Source organism: Peromyscus leucopus, chromosome 4 (genome assembly GCF_004664715.2).
Source record: "Peromyscus leucopus breed LL Stock chromosome 4, UCI_PerLeu_2.1, whole genome shotgun sequence".
In the NCBI taxonomy this organism is placed as follows: Eukaryota; Metazoa; Chordata; class Mammalia; order Rodentia; family Cricetidae; genus Peromyscus; species Peromyscus leucopus.
In genome coordinates this window covers 79559531-79582222 of record NC_051066.1, presented here as the reverse complement: position 1 = coordinate 79582222, position 22692 = coordinate 79559531, and the positions used below count along the sequence as shown (strand labels likewise).

At 37.4% G+C, this 22692-nt stretch overlaps 1 protein-coding gene across 1 annotated transcript in view; it reads right to left on the bottom strand.

Moving 5' to 3' along the window:
• Positions 1–22692, bottom strand: part of Cstf3 (cleavage stimulation factor subunit 3) — an 86024-nt gene that overhangs the window by 42642 nt on the left and 20690 nt on the right. The gene's annotated exons all lie outside the window — the stretch shown is intronic.

Genomic DNA, 22692 nt, shown 5'->3' with positions numbered 1-22692 from the left:
CTATATACCACTGTTCCACCACAATATATACACAAAGTATTAAATCTAGAGAAAACATTCAAATTTGTATAGGTAAGATTTTCATTGGATAGAATGGGTTATATTTTGGGAAGCCAGATTCTGTTATTCAGTATTTGATTATATCACCAATAGGAAAACCAGAATGGAAATGTTTAATGTTAGTAAGTAGAATATAATCTTTGTATATATTATTTCAAAAGATCTCTCATTATTGGAAGATTTCATTATGATATGTTAATGTCATTTTCCATAAAATGACCCAATACAAGTCTCTCAAGAAATAAGTCAAAATCTTTCTCACAAACATCTTTTTTGGGGGGGTAAGAGGCAGCTCAAACATAATTTCATCCCAGATTTAAAAAAAAAAAAAAAAAAAATCCCAGGGCAAGCAAGCTGTAAATCTTGGCAACTAGGTGGAGTGGAGGAGGGATAAGGAGGAAGAGAAAAAGCCATGTCGTTTCAGTTACGCCTGGAGGTCAGCCACATTGCAGATAGTCACACGGAAAGAGGAGGGAGGACAGCCAGAAGAGAAAGAAGCCCAAAGTGTTAGAGAAAGCATATTTAGGCTCTGACCAGCATCCAAAAGAAAAAGAAAAGGGGAAAGTTGTATCTTTTGAACAAAGACTCAGGAAGAAGGACAGACCCAACAGAACTACATGGTGGCTCTGGAGCAACTGAGGCACACACATATTTTATAAGCAAATGATCAGAAAATAAATACAACCAGTAGAGACAGCCCTTTGTAAAACTATGTAAAACTATTTTCACAAGGACACCCAAATCTTCTCATGTCTGATGTTGAATTGTAAAAATACAAAAAGCTTAAAAGATGTATAATTTCAAAAAAAAAAAAAAAAAAATCAAGGATCGGCCAGATGGTTCAGCAGATAAAGCACTTGTCATAGAAACCTGATAAATCAATCCCTGGAACAACTTAGAGGAGGAAAAAGAGAACTGACACTTCAAAGTTGTCCTGTGATCTCCAAACTCATGCCACCCCCACACTCTCCTATCACGTGTGTGTGTGTGTGTGTGTGTGTGTGTGTGTGTGTGTGTGTGTGTGTATACAATTTATAATAATTTAAAAAAAAAATTCAAGCATAGGAAGTTAGGGGTTTGACCAACAGAAATTTATATACAAAACATGTAGCTGAAAAATATTTCAAGAATGTCAATAAATATACCATAACAAAAGGAAACATTGGTCCTTTATCTTAAACTATACTGATCACTCCCACAACTGACCTTAGAAAAACAAGCAAAGGCAATACATGGTAACACACTGATGATTTAGATATTGCCAGAAGTATTTGAACTTGGAAGCCAAGCATGGCAGTACATGCCTGCAAAGTTAGAATCAAGGAAGTAGAAACAAGACTACCAGGAGTCCAAGATCACCCTCTGCCCATAGTGAGAGTTCTAGACCTGCTTCAACTGAGACCATTTCAACCCTCTGCCCCCTCCACCTCCAAAAACCCTCAAACTTCTAAATAACAAATTGTACTAAAGTTAAAAAGTTTTCTTTAACTTACCCAATATTTTTGTGCAAATATGGAGGAAAATGAACTAAGATAAATTGGCAATTGGAAATTCGAAAGACTTCAAACATATGAAAATGTGTTCAATCTTCCTCATAACAGAAATGCAAATGAAAATTTCCCTGAAATGACCTTCAAATTTACCAGGTTTCTTCTCTGACAATTTCATATATGTGAAATAATTTTCTTTTTACTCAAAAGCACTGACAAAAGTTAAAAGGTATAATAACACATTGTCTAAAAATGACTTTGGAAACTAGATGCTTTCAAAGATTATCAGAGTTGGAATTTGAAATTTTTTTTTCCAAGACAGGGTTTCTCTGTGTAGCATTCCTGGCTGTCCTGGACTTTGTAGACCAGGCTGGCCTCAAACTCACTGAGATCTACCTCCCAAGTGTTGGGATTAAAGTCGTGCACCACCATAGCCTGGCCTGGGAATTAAAACTTTAACAGCCTGAATGGAAAACTACTTGGACTTGGAAAGTTCTGATAAATCTTCCTGACTCTTTGATAGAACAATTCTACTTCTCGTAATTAAAAAGAAATGTTCATGGGTATTTTGCCTAAATGTGTTTGTGTACCATGTGCATCCTTAAGGCCAGAAGAGGGTGTCAAAACCCCTGAAAATAGGGTTGCAGATGGTTGTGTGTCTTCAAGTCCTCTGCAAGAGCAGCCAAGTCTTAACAGCCTAGCCATCTCTCAAGCCCCACACTTCCAGGAACTTACTCTATAAATATTCATACAACTGGAGATGATGTATAATTATTCACTGCAGTAATATCTGTAAAAAAAAAAAAAAAAAAAAAAAAAAAAAAAAAAAAAAAACCAAGCTGTGGCTGGGTGGTGGTAGCGCACACCTTTAATCCCAGCACTCGGGAGGAGCTTTGTGAGTTCGAGGCCAGCCTGGTCTACAGAGTGAGATCCAGGAAAGGTGCAAAGCTACACAAAGGAAACCCTGTCTCAAAAAAACAAACAAACAAACAAACAAAAAACCAAAAAACAAGCTGTGGAAGCATTTAATGTTCTGAAGTACAGAAGAAAGTAAATAAAAAACAGCATACTGTGTGCTAAGGAAAATATCCACATTTGGGGCTGGAGAGAGAGCTCGGTACTTAAGAGCTGTTCTTCCAGATAATCTGGATCTGACTCCCAGCATCCACAAGGCAACTCACGATAACTCCAATTCCAGAAAAGCTGATGCCCTCTTTTTGCCTCCATAAGTAGCAGACACACACATGATGCAGATATGCATGCAGACTAAAACCCTACAATGAAATACTCATCTATTAAGGTGAAAATAAAGAATGCATGTAAACACATTAGACACCTTAAAGTTCCTGAGAAACTCAACATTACTGTGGAAGGCTTTGTGCCTCAAGGTTCCATTGTAGGTACCTTCTTTATTTCCTTAAAGCTTTTCTTTAGGAGCTACATACCTTTTTTGGGTTTCTTTTTCTTTTTCTTTTCTTTTTTTTTTTCTTTTTGTGGTACTTGGGATTGAACTTGCTAGGCAAGCACTCTACCAGTGAGGTACATTCCTGCCTTTTATGACTTTTATTTTGTCCAGCCTGACCTTGAACTTGCTATGTAGCCCAAGCAGGAGTGGAGTGCTTCCAGCCAGCCTCCCAAGCAGATAGATTACAGGTATGTACTATGATGCCTAGTTAATTTTTATGTTAATATATTAAACATACTGTCAATCAGTTCTCAAAACAAATACACAAACTTTTAAGAATGCACAGAAGAAATAAAACATAAATTATACATACTGAAATTTAAAGGATGTAACAGTTGCACTTTTATGTTAACATGTTAGTATGTTCATGTTTATATGCAGGTGCACATGCCATGGTATCCAAAGTAGAGATCAGAGGGCAACTGCTGGTGCCAGTCTTTGCCTTCCACCTTGAGATAGGGTCTTTCGTCTGTCACTGCTTAATTAGGTTAGCTAACCCGTGTTTCTGGGGAATTCTGTCTCCACCTCCCATCTCACCTCAGCAGGGCTGAGATTAGACATGTGCCACTGCATCTGGCATCAGATGGTTTTGGGATCCAAACTTCAGTCCTCATGCTTGCGTAAGGAATAAACACCTAAACTCCTCAGACGTTTCTCCAGCACCTAATGGTACTTATTTTAGAGAAAGATTATGCTTATCCTCTAAACATCTATTGGAATTAAAACTAGGCAGTGACACTGGCCTATATTTTCAGTACTTGGATGCCTGAGACAGGGGGATGAGATTTCAAGGCCAGCTGGGATAACAAAACAAGTTCAAGGTCAGCCCGAGGTTCACACTGTTTCAAAAATAAAAGAAATTTCAGTCAACATCTTTAAGAAATTACATGCCTGATGAGACAAATCACAAGCTTTAGGGGTTAAATCAAACAAATAAAATTTACAAGGGACAACAAGATGGCTCAATGGTAAGAGTGCTTGCTGCCAAGCCTGAAGAGCTGAGTTCAATTCCTGCAACCCACATGGTAGAAAACAGTTGACTTCTCCAAGTTGCTACCTTTTGAACTCCAGATACAGCACTGATACACTGTATGTACATACACATATACATAAATAAATCAACCAATCAGATTTACAATCTTTTATTAAAAGTAAAAGCCAAAAGTTGGGATGGAAAAATGGCTCAGTGATTAAAACTTGCTTGTGGAGAACCTGAGTTCAGGTTCCAGCAGACACGTAAGGATCTAGATCAGATAATCTCTGGCCTCCACAGTCACCCACACACATGTGGCATAAACACACATACATTAAAAAAATGAAAGTCAAAGGGCTGGAAAGACGGTTCAACAGTTAGGAGCACACACTGCTCTTGTAGAAGACTGGAGTTTGGGTTCCCAGTATCCACACTGTCTTCAGGGATCTGATACCCTTTTCTGTATTCCGCAGGTACCTGACTTATACGCGCATATACCTACTGACTTAACTACATACATAAGTAACCTAATAATAAAAAATGCTTTTTAAAAGTCAAGCAGGAGCCGGGTGGTGCATATCTTTGATCCCAGCACTTGGGAAGCAGAGACAGGCAGATCAAAGCCAGCCTGGTCTACAGAGTGAGTTGAAGGACAGCTAGGGCCACAAAGAAAAATCCTGTCTCAAGAAAGGAGAGAGAGAGAAAAAAAAAAAAAAAAAAAAAAAGCAGAGGATGTAGCTGAGTTAGTAAAGTCCATGTCTAACATGCCCTAAGGCCTGAGTTCAATCACCAGCATCATATAAAAAGGTTATGGTGTTACACATTTGTTAATCCAAGCACGTGTGATATAGGCAGGGGGATCAGGAGCTCAAGGCCATCCTTAGCCAGCCTGGGTGACAGAGTAAAAGAGTACCTCAAAAAGCTAAAAATAAATTTTGTTTTGAAAAGAAAAATTGAATTTAAAGTGTACTACCTGGGAACATTAATATTTAAGTGGTAGTGTACACACCTAGCATGCACAAGATTCAGAATTCAATCCCCAGTGGAAAAATAACAAAAGCAACCCACAAATGTAAGGATAATCCAATGCATTATTAACGGTCTCTATTCTTTATGTAAATTAAGCACACATACATATGCAGAACACACATCCTTTTAGTTTGTTATATACTATTGCAGATGTCCACAAATACATTTTTAACTGAGCATCTTATGAACTTTGACAAGAAATGTCCTCTATCTCATCATGTGCAAACTGCTAACTGGCCCGGGGTCTTCTTCACCAAACGGAACAGGCAGTGACACTGTGTTCTTGCTTCCTCTGTTGCTGTGAGGTGTCAAGCTAACTGCCTTCAGCCTGAGGGTCACGGACATTTTGTATTCATTTACTTCTGAGGGCTTTTTGTTGCTGTTAACTTTTGTTCTTGTATGTCTTGGGGTAGCTCTCCCTCACCCTCAATCTTTCCCGGGATTCAGTAAGTATCATGAATCTGTTGACTGAGTCTAGAATCCTAGAAAATTCTTCAAATTCTGCTTTGCCTTTGAGTCTCTCTTCTACTTCTAGAATGTCAAGAAATGTTTTGTTTTTAGTCTTCTAAAGCTCCACACTGGATTCCTGTTAACCTAACTCAGTTCTCACTTCTGAAATATTTGGAGGTCTGTAGCTACTACGGGCAGTTTCTTTACATGCTTAAATAACCAAAATGTTCCAAGTCTCACATCTGTAGAGTTAATCTTTGAGGCCTCCTATGAAGGTGCACTCCTCTGAAGTTTGAATAAATGATTACCAAGCATCAGTCTCACAATTTAGGCTGAGTCCCCTTAAACTGATGGTTTAAATTGTTTTCTCAATACTTAATCCATGTAACACTGTTCCATGGTTTTAAATGGTCTCATTGGTACATTCCAGGACTCCCCTATTCCATCCTCCAGACCAAAGGAACTTCCCTCATCCTTTTCCGTTTGTAAAACGGCACAGACTTAGTCCTGGTTCCCCGTTGTCACTCTAAGTGTAGCCTTTTAGCACAGAGCTCTAAGGGAAGAAACATGCCATCCAACCTCCAACGCAGGCAGGTCTTGAACTTCACTAGAGTGCAGAAGACTTCCAATTGCAGCTCAGATTCTCCCAGTTTGGCAAATTCTCTCAAGACAAAGTTTAACCACTCCTATATTTGAGCTTCTTGTCCATGTTCCTCCCAGCGATGCTGTGGTCTTTGTTATTCTTTGTTGTACTGAAAACTCTTCAATGCCTTAAAGATATTCTTAACACTCTACCCAGCAGCTTAACTTCAGAAAAAGATGAGTACCCTAATTCGTTACCCAATACTCTCTTGTAGTACACTTTATTAACATCAGTTGCCCACAAATTACATGCAAAATGTCTTGGAAAACAAAAAACCACTCTATGTAACGTTCTTGAAATAATAAAATTCCAAAGGTAAAAAAATTAAGGTTTAACAAAATTCAATTTACCAAATACCTTTTTCCACTAAAAAACTTTCATGACCAGTAATTTGATATTTTTAATGTTTAGTATGCCTAAGTGAAAGGTTTAGATTAAAAGCTTTTGGGGACTGGAGAGGTGGCTCAAAGCTTAAGAGCACTGGTTGTTCTTCCAGAGGTCCTGAGTTCAATTCCCAGCAACCACATAGTGACTCACAGCCATCTGTAATGAGATCTGGTGTTCTCTTCTGGTGTATAGGCACACATGCAGACAGAACACAGTATACATGATAAATAAATAAATAAATCTTTAAAAAAAAGCTTTTACAAGAATTAAAAACAAAGGCAAATGATAATTAAATTTCCAATGCTTTTCTGTAAAACTGAAAGCTATTCTTTTAGATTTTTTGAAATCTAAATGTTATGTTTAAAATAAAACAAGTATATGTATGTGTGTATGTGTGTCTGTGTGTGTGTGTATAAAAATTTTTTTCGAGAAATGGTTCGTAATTTTTGGTGCCTGACCTGGATCTCTCTCTGTAGACCAGGCTGGCCTCGAACTCACAGAGATCTGTCTGGCTCTGCCTCTCGAGTGCAAGGATTAAAGGTGTGCACCACTGCCACCCGAAAAAAATATGTATTTTTTTTTTTAAAAAATTAACCAATGTATGAATCTGGACACTTGAACCATGGTATGCGGTCAGAGGATAAAAATGGATGTTGATTCTCTCCAACCTTGTAGGTTCCACTGAACTCAAATCATCACAGTGACAAGCACTGTGATCTGCTGAATCTTGCAGATCCTTTGTTTGCTTGCTTGTTTGTTTTGAGACAGGGTCTCTCTATGTAGTTCTGGCTGTCCTGGACAGCTATGTTGATCAGGCTGTCCTCAAACTCACAGAAATCTGCCTGCCTCTGCCTCCCGGGCACTGGGATTAGAGATGTGTGCTACCATGCCTGGCTAAGACCCATATTTTCCATATTTTTGAAAATATAAATGCCCTAACAATTTTTCACTCATGGGTCACATATTGGCATTATGGAAATATGCAATATTAGTCATACCCATGAAAAGGATGGGAAAAGTTAAAATGGCTATCCTCTAATTCAGCAAATCAACCCATGAGCTCAAGTTTTTGTAAGTACATATATAATTACCTCAGAATTTTTACTTCAATGTAGATAAATTTTATTGTATCTAGTAAAGAGTTTAATCTCAAAATCACAACCAGCCAGTTTGGGAATTTTAGGTTAGTAACCCTTAAAAAGGGATAATCTTACAAAATACCACCCACGTGCATATTTTTTTAACATGTTATATAACAAGGTAATTCTAAAGCCAGGCACATGTCCCCCCCCAAAAAAAAAAAAAGTCAGAACTCCAGGGACTAAGGCAGGATATCAAGCTCCATGACAGTCTTGCAAGTAAGTAAGACAAGGAAGGGAAGAGGGGGAGAAGAGGTAAGGGGAAAAACTGAAATTCTAAATGTATATTTCTCTAAAATTAAATGTTAGGGATATTAGACAATGGAAAAGAATAGCCTGTAGGGGCCCATGAGATGGTCCAGTAGATAAAGGCACCTAGCCCTGAGCCTGACAACCCAGGAGAGAACAACTCTGGTAGATTGTCCTGACATCTACATGTGTGCTCTGTTATTCAACTGCTTATGAGCGTGCACATATACACTAAAACTAATAATTTAAAAACATCTTTTTAAAGTTTCTTTAATGATCAAGTATAAAAATAGTATTTTTTCTAGATCTGTATGTTATCACTAAAAGTATTAGCCACATAAAATTTTATAATAGTAAAAGTGAAACTTTGTTATTAACAGTTATATTCCAATTTTTAGAAATTAAAATTTATGATTGGGGACAGAAAGGTGCTCAGAGGTTAAGAACACTTGCTGTTCTTGCAGAGAACCAGAGTTTGGTTCTCAGAACTCAAATGACAGCTTATAACCATCTGAAATTCTAGTTCCAGGTAATCTAATGCCTTCTTTTGACTTCCAGGAGTACCCAGCACATATGTGGTGCACAGTCATCTATGCAGACAAAATACCCATATACATAATTTAAAAAATAAATTAAAACTCAGGATTTGGAGGCATGCAATATCCTGGCAAAGACACTTGCTCCCACTTTCATAAAACAGGGTTTTACCATATACTATAGGCAAGCTCAAATTCAAAATCCTACCTCTACCATTTCTACTTACTTGGAATAAAATCCTGAGTGTTTTTGGATATTCTAGAAAGTAACTAAATGAGATCAAGAGCCAGCACTCATGCCATGTATGGTGTACATGCCTTTAACTCTAGCATGTGGGAAGCAGAGGCAAGCATGCCTTCATAGGATAGCCAGGGCTACAGTCACTCTCTCAAAAAAATTGGCACTCATGAATTCAGAAATCAAATTCTTACGGACTCTACTACCTTAAATAATGTATTACTTCACATAACATGGTTCTTTCTGAAAACTACATAGCATGGACATGGTGGCACACCTTTAATCCCAGGACTTGAGATGCAGAAGCAGATAGGTAATTTAAGATTAGTTTGGTTTGACTTCCAAGCTAGTCAGATATGTAGTGAGATCCTATCCCTATACACATTACAATGTCGACCTAATTCTCATTAACAACTCCCTCATCAATAACATTGTTTAATGAGGCAACCTTTCTCAAAATCTTTTAATACTATAAAGCAATAAAATTTGGAATCTGATCTATCAAGTTCACTTCTGACAGGAACTTGGAAACCACTACTTATAAAGCACTGCTGTGCTTTTAATTTTCTTAATTTTAGCCACACTACTTGGGTACCCTGTAGGTCTTTAGGTACTCCAGAGATATTCATGTATTTCAGAAGACCTCAGTACAGCTGCAGGTTTAAAGTTAGGTTTCAATTTTTGTTACTAGAATGAAAAAACTAGGGCTGGAGAGATGGCTCAGAGGTTAAGATCATTGGCTGTTTGTTCTTCCAGAGGTCCTGAGTTCAATTTCCAGCAACCATATATGGTGGCTCACAACCATCTGTAATGAGATCTGGTGCCCTCTTCTGGTATGCAGGCATACATGCAGACAGAACACTATACATGATAAATAAATCTTTAAAAAAAGAAAAGAAAAAAAATAACTGGTATGCTTTCATCTTGGTTCCTGCTCCTTCAGTGTCTGTCCCATTCAGTGTACACTGTTTCTTCAATAATAAAATGCATATAACAGGACTGGGATGATGGTTCACTGGCCAAGAGCACTGGCTATTCCAAAGGACCCGGGGTTCAGTTCCTGGAACCCATGTGGTGGCTCATAGCCATCTACACCTCCAGTTCCAGATCTCATGCCCTCTTCTGCCCTCTGTGGGCACTGCACACTTGGTACACATAAAAATAAATCATAAAAATGCTTACAGGAAATGAACTATTTATTTTCTGTGTAACAAGCTGACTTGGAAACTGTGTTAATGGATCAGCTAGATACTGACAGAATGGTTTCTTTAGACTTGGCAGCTCCTATAAAGACGAAATTTTCTTCTCTCAAAATATAAGACTTTGGGATATTAATTCATGTTTTTCTCAAGCTACATAAATACAAGTACAGAGGAACCCAGTTTTTATAGTTTCTTAGTTTTTATACTTAAAAGTAAAAACTGAAACCAAGTAAGAAGTTCTAACCAACACACAATTTGTCTTTAAAACCTAAATAGTAGGACAAGCATGGTGGTATACACCTTTAATTCCAGCACTCCAGAGGCAGAACCACACAGATTTCTGTGAGTTTGAAGTCATCCTGGTCTATAATGTGAGCTCCAGGACAGCCAGAGCTACAAAGTAAGACCCTGTCTCAAAAAACAACAAACAAAAACCCCAACAAAAACAACAAAACAAAACAAAAAAAAAAAAACAAAAACAAAAAACCATACACTCCCCCCCCACACAAAACAAACAAGAAAACTAGAAAAGATAGGTAGGTAGACAGATGATGGATGGATCAGCATATGAACAGCAAATAGGCACTAGAAAGATGGCTCAGTGGTTAAGAACACAGGCTGTTCTAAAGGACCTGGGTTTGATTCTCAGCACACGTTCCAGGGGTATCTCATGCCCTTCTCTGGCTTCTGTAGGCACTGCATGTATGTTGTGCACACACATGCATGCAAGCAAAACACACATACATACAATTAAAAAAACTCTTACTACAGCAATTAAAACAATCCTTAAAGACGAAAAAAACTTTACAGTAATTTTCCATTACTTAACTTCTAAACTTGCATGACTATTTTCAGAATTATTTCTACTTGATACTTCTCCGTAACAAAATTATTCACCTTATTAGCTATTTTTTATTTAAGTTTTTCATTTTACACACCAACCAGTTCACCCTCTCTCCCCTTCTCCCACTCATCCCCCATCCACTCCCCAGAGAGGGTAAGACCTCCCCTAGGGAGTCAACAAAGTCTGGCATATCCAGTTGAGGCAGGACCAAGCCCCTCCTTAGGGAATAGGCTCCAAAAAGCCAGTTCACGTGCTAGGGATAAACCCTGGTCCACTGCCAGTGGCCCCACAAACTGCCCAAGCCACACAGCTGTCACTAACATTCACAGGGTCTAGTTCAGGCCCATGCAGGTTCCAAGTCCGGAGTCCTTGAACTCCAACTAGCTTGGGTCAGCTGTCCCTGTGGGTTTCCCCATCATGATCTCGAATCCTTTGCTCATATAATCCCTCCTCTCTCCCTCTCTTCAGCTGGACTCTGGGAGCTCCACCCAGGGCTTGGCTGTGATCTCTGCATATGCGTCCATCAGTTACTGGATGAAGGTTCTATGACAATTAGGGTAGTCGCCAATCTGATTATAGGGGAAGGCCAGTTCAGGCAACCTCTCCACTATTGCTTGGAGTCTTAGCTGGGGTCATCCTTGTTAACTTTAAGCATTTTTAAATGTCTTGTGCCCATTCTTTTTCTTCAATGCCAACCATTTAGCTCACATTCTTGTACTTAAGAAACCTCTTATGGAAGCATCTGCTTTTCACCCCAGCACTGGGGAGGCAGGGCTACAGTGAGATCTTGTCTTTTTTTTGTGACAGGGTTTCTCTGTTTAACAGTCCTAGCTGTCCTGAAACCCAGGGATCCACCTGCCTCCCGAGTGCTGCCCACCACAGCCCAGCTGAGATTCTGTCTAAAACAAAGACAACTTTCCTAACAGTTTATGTAGAATACTGAAATGCCAAGCTGACCCAGGGATGGTATATCCCCATGACACAGCACTTCAGAGCTAGGAACAAGGAGAGCAGAAATTCAAAGCCAGTTGAGGGCTTCAAATAATCAAAGCGTGCTTCTCTCCCTCTCCTTCAATAAGGCCTTTTTGCCAAGGATCCTCAGCTAATTTCCTACATAAACTTCAGTGTATAAATCTTCTTTAAGAGGACTGACTTGCCTTGCCTTCTCCATATTTTCTGTCTTCTACACCAAAGATGTGCACAGCAACTAACAACATCTAGCACATTTTTATTCAGTAGATAGTGAATAGTCTTATAACTTACAAATTTTTCCACCCTCCCTTGACAAAAAGTGAAAGCAAAAAATTTAAATGATGTACCTACAGCTGTGTAAAACCTCTGAAAGTAGACAGACTGTGTAAGGTTTGAGAAACACAAGGACCCCACACACACACAGGGTTTCTCTCTGTAGCAGCCCTTGCACTCACACAGATTCGCCTGCCTCTGCCCAGATAAATGCCCTTTCTAACAATCTTTGGACCTAACAGTAAACCGTACTACTGGAAAATATTTTAAAGACTAGAGACAATTTTATCTGACTACAACTAACACAAACATATCAGAAAGCGCCTGTTTCATTCTACTAAAACCTCCACCTTATTAGGGTTCTTTTAAGGACTAGGCTTTCATGCAAACCAAAAATAAAACCACAAACAAAAACATAGACTTGAGTTTGTAAAACACAATTCTATGCTGTCTCACTACCTAGTTCTGGATATCCTAAAACTCACGATGACCAGGCTGGCCTGGACTCAAAAGAGCCTCTGTCTTCCAGTGCTGGGATTAAAGGTATACACCACCACCTCAGCCCTGCCTAGCTACACAGTCTTTAAAGTTACAAACTACTACAGATATTCTCTAATTTTTTTGTTGTTGTTGTTTTTCAAGACATGGGTCTTTCTGTGTAACATCTGTCCTGGAACTTGCTTTGTAGACCAGGCTAGCCTCCCACTCACAGAAATCCTTATGTCTCAGCCTCCACAGTGCTGGGATTAAAAGCATATGCCACCACTGTCCAGCTCATAATTTTCTAACCCAAAAAAGTTTTGGAATAAACATCATTAAATATATTAAAAGTAAAATTATACAGTTCTTCAAATTTAGAAAACAAAACTGAAAGTTGTTTTACAGGTAAACAACTTAAAATGTAAAATATCATACTGGCCTTTTAGAATCCTATAGAAGTAAATATCTAAAGAAAAAATGGAAACAATGTAATCTCAGAAGTAGCCATTATTATCACTTGGAGGGTTTATATAACACTTTCTTATGTTAGAAATAAGCATGAGAGGCCTTTAATCCTAGCACTTGGGAGGTAGAGGCAGGAGAATCTCTGCATTTGAAGCCAGCCTGGTCTATAGAGTTCCAGGATAGCTAGGGCGACACAAAGAAATCCTGTCTCAAAAAACAAATAAACAGGGAGTATATGAGAGAAGTATGCTGAGAGAAAAAAAAAAAAAATCAATCTTCATTTCAAAAAAAGTACACCGGGGACTAGAAGAGTACTTACCTTTTCCCTCAAATCAATATTTACAATAAAGGTGTCAGGGGTGGCGGGTGGAGTAAGCAGAACAGTACTAAGAATTCTTGAGATAAGACATATAAAGCAAGTATATATGTATATCTGTATCCTCTTATCTGTAATTCTAGCATTTGGGAGGCTTAGGCTATATAGCTAAGGCAATAACAATAAAACGTTCTAATATAAAGTATAATTTGAGCCTGCATGTTAATTACTATACTCTGAAAATTACTATACTCTGACATGTGTAAACTAGCATAATGGCCTACACCCTTAGTGTTATATGTTTGAGTAATCTAGTTTTTAAGTGTACCCCCAAATTCCGAGACTTAAATGAACAATTAATAAAAAAATTCTGGCAAGAAAACTGAGAGCAAACAATGAACATTAAGGAATTAGAATTATTAAATTTAAATCCCCAGCTTTGCTTGAATCAAGTATCTCAAAAAATTATTTACTTATGCATCAAAAGATGAATAATACTTATTAAATGTTACACACATAATTCTTATGTTTGAAACAAGGTCTCTCTACATAACCCTAACTGGCCTCAAAAATCACAGGACTGCACCTGCTTCTGCCTCCTGTGTGTGAGAACTAAGGTCACTATGCTTGTTTACACACTTCATTTTAAGTATCTGAATTGAACCCAAGGCTAGAGAAGGACACCATCACTGAACTACAATCCCAGTTTACTTCATTCTTTCTGAGACAAAGTCTCACTAAATAGCCCAGACTGGCCTTGTTATTCACTCTGTAGACCTGACAGTATTCTCCTGCCTCAGCCTCTGAGATTATAGGGTCCTCTAAATGTGCAGATTCTGCACTTGTATCCAAGGACTGAAAATACTCAAAAACAAACTGCAAGGGCACTGAATAGATTCCTTTTTCTTATCATCATTCCTTAACAAGTATTTTCACAGCAAATGCTGGGCGGTGGTGCACACCTTTAACCTGAGCACTCAGGAGGTGGAGGAAGGCTGATCTTTGTGAGTTTGAGGCCAGCCTGGTCTACAGAGCAAGTTCCAGGACGGCAGGGCTACACAGAGAAACCCTGTCTTGAAAAACAAAAACAAAGAAAAACCACAAAAGAACAAATTATCAAACAAAAACTGGCCCATTAAAGAAAAGAATATGTTCAGAGTGTTTGGTATGTTCATCTAATTTAAGATTAAATAATTTCAAAATAAGTTTAAAACAGACTATAAAAACAGCTTCCATTTTTGAGGCATGAGGTTCACAATTTTAAACACTGTCTGGAGAAAATAGTGCCCATTTTTTCTAAAGTAAAATAATAATTTAATAATCATTTTATGCCACAAGAGTAGATTAAACTTTGTGATCATTATATAATCTGGACTGTTAACTCTAAGTACTAATGTTTTTTAAGCATTTTGGTCACCTACCAGGTTCCAACTATGAGAATCACAATATCCAAATACTTTTATTTCGTATGTATGGGTACTCCACAGGCATTATGTCTGTGCGTCACCTGTATGTCTGGAGCCTTTGGAGGCCAGACCTACTAGAACTACACTTACAACTGTGAACAGTCATGTGGGAACTGGGAATTGAACCCGTCCTCTAGAAAAACAACCAGTGTTCTTAACTGCTGAGACATCTCTAGTCCCCCCAAATTTTCTTAACTGCAAGCAAAACCAAAACGGATAACCAATGATACTGGCTGACAAAGGAGTTGAAGGAATGTTATATAAGAAACTTAAAACATTAAGATTTGGTATGACGTAGCTTGGCTACTGGAAAATGCTGCCACTAATTTTCTCTAGTTTAATGGATTCTCTTGATAAAACATGACATGTCCTTAAAGCTTGTCAGATTCTTAAGAATTTGACACTGACATTAAGCTGGCCTTTTGAAATTGATGGGTTTTAATTTATTGGGGAGGGTAAGCACGCACGTGCCAAGTCAGAGGACAACTTGGGGCATCTGTTTTCTTATTCCACCACATGGATCCTGAATACTGACCTCAGATCTTCAGGTGGCTGAGCCATCTCCTTGGTTAATAGGGGTAGAAAGGTCCCATATAATGCAGGGCAGTGTTTGGCCTTCAACTTGTTTTCCTGTTTTCTTCACCCTAAGTGCTGGGACTCTGGTAGAAAGCACCACTCCTGGCCAAGATTTTTAAAAGGTTATGGAACAAGGGCTCAGTGGTTAAGAACACTTAGTGCTTTGTTGCCGAGTTCCTTTCTCTGCCCCATAACTGCTTGTAACTCCAGTTCTAGGGGATGTAATATTATCTTTCTGGCTTCGGTCAGTCACTGCACTCATAAGTACAAAACCACATACAAAAATATAGACACAATTTTTTTTTTCAATTTTTAAAAACCAACAATAAATTTACTAAGTAAAAAATTGCCACAGGACCCAGGTGGTGGTGGTGCACGCCTTTAATCCCAGCACTCAGAAGGCAGAGGCTGGCGAATCTCAGTGAGTTCAAGGCCAGTGTGCTCTACAGAGCAAGTTACTGGACAGCCAGGGTTACACAGAGAAACCCTATCTCAAAAAAACAAAAGAAAAAAAAAAAAAGTACAACAGCTCCTAACTGGAGATAAGTAGATAAGAGTTTAAGGCTTACCTAGACTATACAGTAAGGCCCTGTCTCAAAAGAGGGTGGTGATGGTGAACAAAGTCACATATTCCTATCCCTGACTGTACATTGGATCAACAGCTACAAATGTTACCAAACACCTAATAAGACACCTCAGAGCACCTCTTTACTATGTAGGAAAGAACAAAATTACCTTTTCACAAGGTAAGGGAACGTTCAGCCAGACAAAAATAAAAACTGACTGCCCTCTAAGGCCTCAACTTCCCAAAGTGGCAGGTAGAAATACTTTACCATGTATTCATTGTTAGAATATCAAATCACAATACTGGGGTACACAACTCAGACTCATGTGTTCCAAAGGGTAACAATTTGATGTACTCATGTGTAAGAAACCTAATTTATCTTCTCTATAGTTCACAGTTAAAACAATATCCTTTGCTTTAAATATGCCAATGGTCCAGCATTTAAGGTGTCGAGTGGAAAAAAAAAATTGAAAACCATTATCATTGAACGGTCAGCACTGTTTGTTTCTTCAAATCCATTATAAGGCAGAAAATACATCATAAAAAAAGGGTCATCTCCCATGAGTGGATTTTAAGATAAAGAAAAACAATGTCATATATTATATGCAAAAGGTGAAATTTTCTACAATGTCTACCACCAAACATGTTTAGGGAGTAATATTTAGATTGAAGATTTAAAAAAGAAAATACAACTTTGGGACTTTGTTGACTTTCAGTATGATAACACATCCCCCACCCCACCCCACCCCCAACCCCCAGCTGAGGACCGAACCCAGGCCTTGCGCTTGCTAGGCAAGTGCTCTACCACTGAGCTAAATCCCCAACCCCCATAACACATTATTTCAAAAACACATTTCAACTTTTGTGTTTGACATGGATGTTTTAAAAACTTATTAACACCTCCAAACAGGAAAATTTCCTTTGGAAGTCACAGGCATACGAAATGGAAACCTACCCCCATTAAGCTTCCCTGGGCCTAAGAAAAGCAGGTGGGCTTTTTTTTTTTTTTTTTTTAAACAAGGTGTAATCAACGCAAATATTCACTATCGTTGTTCAGATGGGGGAGCATGCATAGACTTCAATCTATTATATTAACCAACTACTTCTTTCCTGCTAGGAATTTGCTAAGAGAACAAGAGTTCAGTAATAAGCTAATGCATTGTTGCCCACATTCACTAAGAATGTAGCTTATCTGGGTAGAGGGAACTATGCCAGCACTTGGGAAGCTGAAGCAGGGCTGCTCTGAGTTTAAGACCAGCTGGGGTGGCAGAGTGATACTGTCTAAATAGACCAGGGCCAGTGAGACAAGGGTGTAAAATTGCTTGACACACAAACATGGCAACCTGAGTTCAATCCCTGAAACGCACAGTGGAGGAAGAGAATCAACTCTCAAGTTTTTGACCTCTGCTGCTGTGGCATTCACACAATAATTAAAAAACAAACTAATCCACCTCAGTGTGGTAGAGTATTCCTGTAATCCCAGTTGATGGGAGTAGAACTAGGGAAATGAATGAAGAAGAATTTAAGGTCATTCTTTGCTACAAAGCTAAACATGAAGCCAGCCTGAATTAAATCACATCCTGTCTCCAAAAAAAATGTAAAAAAAACCAAAATAAGCAACAAAACAAAACCTACCCACCAAAAAAAAAACCCACAAAGTAGAATTAAAAAAATTAACATTTACTTTCCTGAGTGTGGAAGTCATTGCGCAGCTTGGAGTTGGTTTTCTTCTTTTCTCCACGTAAGGACCTGGGATTGAACTCAAGTTGTCAAGCTTGTGTGTGAGTGCCTGTATCCTACTAGCCCAAAGTTTAGCTTTTAAAAAGATACATTCAAAACATGGTGGCACATGCCTGTAAACCAGCATGCAAGAGTCTTCAAGGGGGAAAAAAAGGGAAGAGGGGGGGAATTCCATGGGCCTTTTTCTAAAAAATAAAGTCAACTGCCAAAGTGTTCAGAGTCAAGGACCCTGAAGTCTTTTCTGTGCTGAAATTATTTCTATTTCCAACTATGGAATTTGAGTACAGTATTGTAAAGCATTTGAACATTTTTGTTTACTCATGGATACCATATTGGGGTATATTTTCACCTCTTGGGATGGGAGAAACTCATATGCCAAAATTACCCTCTCAAGGTAAATAAGTAAGTAAGTAAGTAAATAAATAAATAAAGCAAGCCACACACTTTGGTTCCCAGGATCCACAGGGCAGCTCACAAACACCTCTAGCTCCATCTCCAGGGAGTATGATGATTTCCTCTGACCCCTGTGGACACCAGGCAAAACATTCATAACACATACATCTAAGTATTTTTAAAAATATTAAAGGTTAATTTTATTTTTAATTGTATGTATGTGTCTGTTTGGGGATATGTGCACATAAGTGCAGTTGCTGCTATAGTCCAAAAGAGATCTTCTGATCCTCTGGGACTGGCGTTACAGGCATTTGTGAGCCTCTTGATGTTCGGAAAACCAAACTCCTCTATTAGAGCAGTATTTGGTATTAACTACTGAGCCATCTCAAAGCCCTATCCTCTACGACCTTAATGTCTATAGTTCTAACAAGCTAAAAAAAAAAATAAGTACTGTTATTCCACAAAGGTGGAAATTCAGGCTAAAACACTACCTTCGGTAAAACTTCAAACTGCATGATCAAATTCTCCCAACTGATTTTACAATGTACAAACATCATAAATCTATTTAGCACTTTCCTACATTTTCAGATTCCTTTTGAGTTTTTGGCATGTCTCTCTCACTGTAGCCCAAAGTGAGGTGGAAATCACTACTAAGTAGCACAGGCTGGCCGGGAGTATGTGAGAACAAATCTTCTTCAGCCTCTCAACTGTGATTACAGTTAGGAGGCACCACCCAGCACTATAATTTTGCTTTACAGTTGAGAAATCCAGGACTGATGAGATGGCTCAGGGGGTAAACTTGCTTGCCTTGCCACCAAGTTTGACAATCTAAGCCTGATTCCTGGTCCCTACATGGTACAAAGAGAGCAACTGTCCAATGACCTCCACAGGCAAGAGACGGCACAAGTGTGAGCATGCACACACACAAGTAAATGAATATGAAATTAAAGTTGAGAAATTAAAAAAACTTTAGAGTACTTTACCTCAAAACAAAACCAAAAAAGACTGACCAAATGTCAGAAGAAAAGAATAAATTTCCTAGAAGATATAAACTATAGTAAAATTTACTTAAAGAAACTTTAGAAACAGCTGTCTTTTGCAAATAGTATGAAATGCCTTGGATCACAAGAGGAAAAAAAACCTATACACTACTAATAGCAACAATACTTAAGTATCAGTGCTACACATATGGGGAGGAGAAAGATACTTCAATAAAACTTTAAAATAATTTAATATTTGTAATAGTATGAAAATATAAAAAGTACAAAAATACTTTTCATTTATAGAACGGTACTATAATTATCCATAGCAGCTGTGGCTGTGGTTGCAAGTAGTTCCTATTATTTTCTCTATATTTATGCATTTAAGAAACATCAGATCAAGAAGAAGAGTTTTAGAGTAAAATCTGAATAATCACACAGACATAGACCAACATTTATTACAAACAGGAAAAGTAGATCTAAGAAGAGTACAGATTTTTCAATAAAGGGCTATAAAGCTGAAATATAGAAATTTCCATAGTCTACATAATTTTATCTGTATGTTAAAATTACATTGCTCAATATGTACAAAACATTGTAATACAGTAATTTAAACTGCTATGTGAAGGCATTAAAACAGAATCAAGAATGGAGAAGTTTATTTCAATTTAAGTCACTCATGTTCCATCTTGAGTTCACTTCAGTTTTCCAAGTAAGGTTATTTTGAGGAAAGTAAAAATTGTAATTTACAACCTACTATTTATAAGGAAAGAAAAAACAAGTATAGAGCAAAGAATTCATGTTCAAATTTTTAAATGAAAAGCCATCAACTCTCTACATGCTTTATTAAGTCGCAGCTTTCACAAACAGCAAGGTGCATCACTGCTGTTCGCAGCAGCGTAACTTCTTCCTCCTTCAGCTACCCATGAGAACATCCTTCCGTTCGCAAAGTCTCATGAATGTGGATCAATTCAAGACAAATTACTTGGAACAATAAAATATTGTACCTTACATGTTGTCAGTGTTCACCTAATTATGTGAAAAGCTACAGAAACCACAAAGAGAGAGAGAAATATAGGGAAATATAGCAAAGTTGTGTAATGTTCCTCAATTCCGTGGTAACTTAGTGACCCATTAAATCCCTGGGAAAAATAGCTCTGTAGAGAGAGCTGAGGTTGATAATGGCTAGAATCCCCTAAAATATTAAACAATTAAAAGTTGTATTTGTTAAGCTAAAAAAAACCTCCTAGAATTAACTTAAGACATTATATAAATTCAATAAGGCTGTAGATACACTAAAATTTTTTTTTACATAAAAACTAGGCAGTCAGATTTAGATACTGTTCCTGATAACACGCTTATGTTATTGTTTGCTTTTCTTATTAAATCTTCTGGGGCAGAAGTTATGGAATTCAAGAAAAGCAATACATTTCAAGGTCTTGGGACAAAAAAATGATCTTAAATATTATATATAATGCTAAGTATGTTGATCTAATTTTCAAATTTTATAAAAATACACAATTTGATTCTCAATGTCCATCCACTAGGAGAATATTACCTCCAATATTTTTAAACTGTAGCAAAAAAGAAAAACAAAACAGGAAAACAAACATCTAAGTAACAAATTAAAGGTCCCATTTTAAAGCATGTATTTCACACAGGTAAATTTACGTAATGCTGTCACTGATAGGAGAAAAGCTAACTTTTTTCTAAATAACTGTTATACTTTTTTTTTTTTGGGGGGGGGGGTTTCAAGACAGGGTTTCTCTGTGTAGCTTTGTGCCCTTCCTGGAACTCACTCTGTAGTCCAGGGTGGCCTCGAACTCAGAGATCCTCCTGCCTCTGCCTCCCCCGAGTGCTAGGATTAAAGGCGTGTGCCACCACCGCCCGGCTCATTTTTAATTCATATTTCCAATTAGAAAATAATTTTAAAAACTATTTTCTTTTGCTCCTTCTATATTGAAGCAGACTAGGCAGAATTTACAAGAAATTTCCTCAGGGAAGCATTTTTCCCCCTTACTTAAGATGTTTCTTCTAGTAGAAAAAAAAAACATAATATATTTAGCTACACAATAGTTTAGCTGAATTAAACAAATGTAATATCATAAATGCCCCACCATGAAATACTGAGTTACAACAATGTATTAACAAAGCTTTATTTTCTTCAGTGTGCACACAGGATGTTATAAAACAGTTAGTATAGTATTATAAGTACTGTAAATAGGTTATATGTCTTCATAAAAAAAATAAAGGTCACATCGAGTGACATGATCAAAGAAAATTTTAGCTTCTTGTGGGTCAAAAGATAAATGTGAAAATAAAAATTCAGAGTAAACCAGAAAACAGAAAGACAGCTTAGGTGTGCATTTCTGAAACCAGCATTTAATTTAACATTGTAATTCCTAAACCAGAAATATAAAAAAATTAAACACACATATTTGGTATCATTTTTTTCTCAATAGTTATATACATATACATATTTCTATGTTTGTGTTTTATACATACATATATACATATTTGTGTGTGTATGAGTGTAATGTAGTTGCAAACATTACCACTAAACAAACCAGGCAACTCCTAGCAGCTCTGAACTGTTATATGAAACAAATCTGTTATTTAAACAACTTTCAGCCCTATGGAATAACACCTATTCTTTTGTACAATTCTTTTTTAGAATACAGTTTGTATCTTATACTCAGGAAACGGGGAGAAAAAAAAGCAAGAAAACCCTTTTCGTGTGTTTATAATTACAGAATTAGAACCTCATTGCCAATTTCAGCTGAACTTAAAAGTCAGTATCTGAATTTTGGAGAAAGATTTTCAGAACTCAGAAGGCACTACTTTGTTTTCCAAAAATAATTATCTTTCAATCATGTTTGTTTCTGGTGAGTTTACATATAAACTAATGTGTTTGTAAAGTCAGACTAGAAAGTAAAAGGGGTGTAGGTGATCCTGGTTCTTTGTTTTATCAAGTTATAGGAAGCATATTTGTCTTCAGCATATACGAGAAAGGTCTGTTTGAGTTTCAAGCCCATCTACCTTGATGACTTAAATATACAGAGGAACAGAATGATTCCAGAGGAGAGGTGATGAAACTTTAAAGATAAGGTTATGGGTCAAATTATCAGACTCCACATAAGTTACAATCTCATTCACACATACAAACACAAACATGCAAACCACACACACACACACCCTCACAAACACACAATGTTCCTGTTATTGTCCAGTAATTTTCCTTCCCTCCAAAATAATACAATCTAAACTATAGCACAGATTCAATTGAGCACACTGTAGCCTCTGTTTAAATATGTTGCTGGTTGGGACTGTTCTGAGGATGCATCACAGGTGATACTGTGCTACAAAGTCTATTCAGTACCACTGATGGTTAATTAAAGCCCTTTCAGAGGTCCAAAAGAGACCCACAGATCACCAAATTTCAGCAACAGTTGAAGCCACAGAGTACTTATGTTGAGAATTTATATTATAAAATATTTAAAGTACTGCATAAGTAGAAAGAAATGGTTATCATTTTCAGCTTAATGTGGATATCCCAGCTATTTCCATCTCTCCCTTCCATCCCATTTAATTTATATTCTCTGATTACTTAGTGCCAATTGGCACATTAACATTTTATTGTAGATTTGACTGTTAACTCCAGTTTAAGGTTATTTTTTTTTTTTAATCTTAAAGTAAACATGCCTGACTTCAAGTTAAGACAAACAAAAAGGAAAAAGAAAATCAAAATATCATTGGGGTAA